The sequence below is a fragment of the Dioscorea cayenensis genome, chromosome 2 (assembly GCF_009730915.1).
Source record: "Dioscorea cayenensis subsp. rotundata cultivar TDr96_F1 chromosome 2, TDr96_F1_v2_PseudoChromosome.rev07_lg8_w22 25.fasta, whole genome shotgun sequence".
Taxonomy (NCBI): Eukaryota; Viridiplantae; Streptophyta; class Magnoliopsida; order Dioscoreales; family Dioscoreaceae; genus Dioscorea; species Dioscorea cayenensis.
In genome coordinates, this window is record NC_052472.1 from 1,091,085 (window position 1) to 1,097,084 (window position 6,000).

Below are 6,000 nucleotides of genomic sequence, written 5' to 3' on the forward strand. Positions count from 1 at the left end.
GTAATTTAAGATTAAATAGAAAAAAAATGACCCACAAATTAATATAAAAGAGCTTAGACAATGATCATTTCTTAAGTGTTATATGTCTTTTGTATTATTATTATTATTAATTAGAAAAGGATTGTTAAATGTCAGATAATTTTCTAGTATTTTTGTTTAATTTGATGTGATTTTAAAAGGGGTAAACAATCTTTTATATTTTTGTCTAACTTATTTTTTGTTCGCATTCATCACTATATTTTTATGTTTGGTTTAATTTTGAACTCATGTCGTGTTTATTTGTATTTTTTTTCTTATTTATTTATTTATATTTTTTCGACAAAATTATGGTTTGGCTATTTTTTCATAAAAAAAGATAATTTATGAAATTCTGTGGTACATTGATTATTATAATTTTCTTACATAATCATCATATATAAACCTTCAACCTCTCCTGAAGTAGGACTAAATTTATATTGAACATCTTTGAGAAATTAATAGTAAATTTTTATACATGCAATCCTTAAGATATTATTTTGTTTAGAAGACCATCTTAATAAATAGATTATAATTCATATATAAATAAATTATGTGAAGCCTAACCATTATTTAATCCAAAAAAAAAAACAGAACCACAGCAGTACTTATGCAACATGATTTTTAATAATCTATAAATGTACATACATTGGAAAAAAATAGTGATATAAAGACTCCGTGAAACCCGCACTAGAATAATTGCACCTCATAAAGCTTCATTGCTCATTGGTTCAACATCATATCAAAAAAGAAAAAGTAAATAAAAGAAAAATAAAGAATAGAGAATCACTATATATGAGTCTCCACTTCCACTCTGCTTCAATAATTGAGCCTTCTTGAGTTCCCTCTAAGTCTAGAGAAAATGGAGAAGATGATGATCAGAAGGTTGATGGTAGAGAAACTCATCATAAGGCAAGTAGTTGGAGGAGAAGAAGGAGAAGTGAAAGAGAAAGTTAAGGACTTCATTCAACAAACCCTAACCCTAATTATCCACTTCTTGAGGAACACAGTAGACTTCTTCACCAAAAAGCTTGATGAGTTATTACCACCAGAGACAAGAGATGAGACACTCAAACACTGGCTTCATATTGGTCTCACCATTGTTTTGCCAATACTTCTCATTCTTCTTTTCTTGTATTGTTGTTTGAAGTGTTGTTGCATGTGTTGCTTTGGGGTTCTACAAAGATGATGAAGGCCCCTGGAAGGCATGGCACACTCATGCCAAGGAGTTCCTTTGAAGCTAACCCTAAGGGTTACTTTAGAAACCTTAGGGGAAAGGATTCAGACTATGTCTTTTGAGAAGTTTGTGTGTTTGCTATAGTTCCACATGCATGCATGCATGTTTGTTTGATCTATATATCTATCTATGGTATAAATATATATGGTTTGAGTATGGTAGTCTTGTAATGTTAATTTATATAGTTCTTTTAATTTTGTATAATTTCTAAGTTTAATTTGAGATATATGTGGTTTAAAAAATTAAATGTTTAATTATGTTTGTGTTCTAGCTAGTTATTAGTTTTTCTATTTTTGTTTCTTTTCTTCATCTCTTTTAATCATACTTGCTATGTTTGCTTTTATCACCTTCATATATATTTTCATTTCTTCTTTCCAAGTTCAAACAGGTTTGCAAGATCAACAACAACATGAAGAAACTGCATGCAGAAAAAAATGGATGAAAAATGCAGCATTAATTATTGTGACAATTACTGAAGCAGTTAAGCTCAAATTGCTGTGATGATGATGACCTTAAAATATGCTTTTGTAGCTAAAAATGTGTTTTATGTATCTTAAATTAATGTGGAAGGTTTCTATTCCCCCTTATTGCTCCTGGCACTATAAATTAACAATTCTGCAAAAATGCCAAAAACCTGCCCTGGAGTGTGACCTGGAAGGCTCTTGGGTCATGATTGAGTCAGTCATCAATATAATATATATTATTTATAATTTTAATTATATATAAGATATATTATAAATTATTAAAATTTTAAAAAATAATAATACAGAATTCCAGCCAACATTTCATAATGGCCCAGTATACTAATATAATTTTAAAATATAAATTTAAGCAAAATACAATATACTATATAAAAAAGTAAATTTTATACATAACACTTTTATGTTTAAATATTTATTTTTATATATATAGCCGGATTAACTCAATTTGACTAAATCGAGTCTACTAGTTCACCGAGTACTCGGTAAAATCAACAAGATTAATTTCTTGCGCCAAGTTTTTATATGACCTGATTTAGTGATGTGATTGGGTTCAATCAAACCAGGTTGAACCGATCAAGTCATACCGAGTTTCAAAACATTGATTTTTAGACCCAGCGTTTGGATCAATTAGCTAACCTTACCTTTTTATATATTCCTTTGGTCTCCAAACCAATCTTTCATGATATTGATGATATTGGTGTTGATGATCATGTTACTTCTTCAATTGTTGGGATGTACAAGAACTTGAACTGGTGTTTGGCTCAGGTCTGAATATATATATTCTCCAATATTTGAGTATATTTTGCCATTGGGCATGGTTAAACTCAAACAGTAACAGTATTACTGCATCTAGCTAGCTATTTACAAATTCTTCAACAGAAAGAACATGGAATCCAATACTTGCTCAATGTGGAAGGCCCTGTGGAGTTTAAAGGTGCCTATGATAAAATTTTCTTTGATACTAGCTAATTGAGTATAATTGAGGGGAGTACTGTTGGCTTTATGATCATCTATAACATTTTCTTTGCAGGCTATTAATGTCATGTTGATGTGAACTCAAGCTTGGCAGAAACCTTAATTAGCAAGTCAGATTGCTGATGATTTGAAGTTAAAGGAATGTGTGCCTTTAGTGATTGTGGTGGTCAATTGTGTCATATGCTAAGGTGTAGTTGGTTTACTTCTTTATCTTAATTTATATCATAGGGGTATGGATTCCTGAAGGTGGTCTATGAAAGTTCTTCTTTTATATATATATATTTATAGAAAATAAGTCTACAAACGTATGCATAAAAACTAAGAGAAAGGACCCAAGAAAAGAGAGATAATTGAGTGGGTCCAAGGATTTATTATTATTATTTTTTTTTAAAATCGTGGTGCAAGGAGAGCTATTGGATTATTATCCGATGGCTCTTGAGAGGCATTCTATAAAGATATATTCTCATATTTATATATATATATATATATAACCCATAATTAATTTGAATAGCTCATTTAAAAGAAAAAAATTAATCCTATTTAAAGTGAGCTGCATATAAAGTTTTATTGTTCATTTGTTAACAACTAATGGGTAAAAAAAAAGGGTAAAAAAGCACTATAAATCTTTAGTTTAACTTTTTTTTTAGTGAGATCTTAATTATATTATAACTTCATTTCTCATGTATATATATATATACATACAAGCTATAGTTTGAATAGCTCATTTAAAAGAAAAAAAATAAAGAAATTAACCCTAAGATGAGCACTAAATATAAAGTTTTATTGTTCATTTGTCTGCATCAAATGGATAAAAATAAATAAATAAAGAAGCACGGTAAATCTTTAATTTAACTTTTTTTTAATGAGATCTTAGATTATAACTTCATTTCTTATGTATATATATACACAAGCTATAGTTCGAATAGTTCATTTAAAAGAAAAAAGAAAAAAAAAAGAAATTAATCCTAAGGTGAGCTCTATATATAAAGCTTTATTGCTCATTTGTTCTGCATCAAATGGATAGAAAAAAAATTAAAGTAAAGAAGCACTATAAATCTTTAATTTAACTTTTTTTAGTGAGATGTTATAACCTCATTTCTCATGTATTTTTAAAGTTATAAGTTACACAATTAATAATAATAATAATAATAATTTATTTTAGTCTTTGAATGTTTATTAGGGCAACTTTAAATGTTAGACTATCTTAGAGTTTGATGCTCATGCCATCTCATCAATTCATTAAATTCTTACCCATTAAACTATCTCCCATAATAGTTATACTATAAAATGAGACCCACAATCAACTCATTAAACTCATAACTATTAAACTATCTCCCATATTATAATTATTTAATAAATATTAAATATTATTAATAAAATAATAAAATAATATATTAAAAAATTATATTACAAACTAAATATTTAAAATAATTAAAGTATATTATTATTAATAATAAATTATTATATTATTTTGGAAAAAAATAAACAATTTGTGTTGATAAAAATAAAAATAAAAAATTTAAATTTAAAAAAAAATTATTTAATGGAGATGGTCCCTAGGGTTGTAAATGAACCAATGCGTTTGTTAAAAGCTCGAAGGCTCGGCTCATTAAGAGCTCGATTCGGCTCATTTATTAAAGCTTGTAAGGTAAACAAATCGAGTTTAAACACCACCAAGCTCAACTGGCTTGTGAACAACTCGTTTATAGTATCATTAAAAGCTCATTTACAAGAATCGTTATAAAATGCTCATTTAGACTCGTGATCATTTATAGTATCATTAACAAGTTTATTTATAAAAATCATTAATAGAATTATTTATATATCATCAACAATCCTCATTTATAGTAAAAGTATTTTATAAAACTTTTATAGGAAATATTAGTATCAAGTATGTGGGATCATTATTTAATAAATGTATTTGCATATCACACTAATTTTAAGTATAATAAAATTAAGAGATAAGATTAATTTATAACTTTTATTATATTTCAATATTAATTTTAAAACAATATTTTTAATAATAGTCAAATTACTTTCGCAGATGATGTATTACTTACGAAAAAAATGACCAATCTTTCTCAAGCAAACAAGTTGAACCTAAAGCTCAATGTAGGCTCAATTAAGCTCGGCTTGAGTTTGGATAAGACAGCTCAATTTCATCTCGAGCTTGGTTAAAATAATGGCGAGCTAAACTTAAAAATGGTCATACTCAACTCGACTCGGCATGTTTACACCCTTAAATTGGTCCCATCACTTTTAAATTTTAAAAATAAAAAATGAATGGGACGTCCCACCCATTGAGTGTTTGGTGTCAATGGACATTAACCTCTCCTTATGGAGGGGTTTGAGCATTAAAGATGCTCCTAGTGATGATAAGTATATTCTCTTAACTGCTAGTGGCGGTGTTTTTTTTATAAAAAAATAAATAAATAAAATAAGCTGCATGAGATCCTAATCAAAATATAAGATTATAATTATTATATACCTTCCATCTCTTATGACAAAATAGTATTTTTTATATACACAACCCTGAAGATGAATAGTAATTTTGTTTAGAAGACCATATTAAGGGAATAAAATCTGAGCTTCATATCCATCCCTTTCAAACAGCACGCATTATTCATATAAAAATAAGTTGAAGCCTAACCATTATATATATATATATATATATATAACAAACACATCACATATTCGACATGATTTTTAATAATATATAAATAAACTTGAAATTAAATTTTAAAACTCAGTAAAGTAAAGTAATTAAGGGTATATGTGCAATGAATTATTAAGTCTATATATATATATATATATATAATCGCTATAAATCGTGCATTGGAAAAAAAAAAATAGTGACATAAAGAGTTGGTGAAACTTGCACTAGAATAAATACACCTCATAAAGTTCCACTGCTAGCTTATTAATTCAACATTACATCATAAAAAGAGAAAGATAAAGAATCACTATATATATAAGTCTCCGCTTCCCTCTCTATTTCTGACTATTGTTGGAGAAGTTAAGATTAAAGAAAAGAAAAATGAGGAGAAGATTGGCTGAATTGAGAGATGGAAAACATCAATTTCAGCTTCAGCCGAATTTTAATTCATACAAAGGTCACGCCGTCACGAGGAGAAGCACATGTCAGCAAGAATCAGCTGAGGAATTTGTTTTGCTGAGCTGGCCGACTTATGCCATGTCAGCACAGTTAGTTATAACTATTTTAACTGAATCAGTTTCCCAAAAACTTTGGCAAACAAAAGCAGAGAAGCATGTATAAACAATACGTAACTG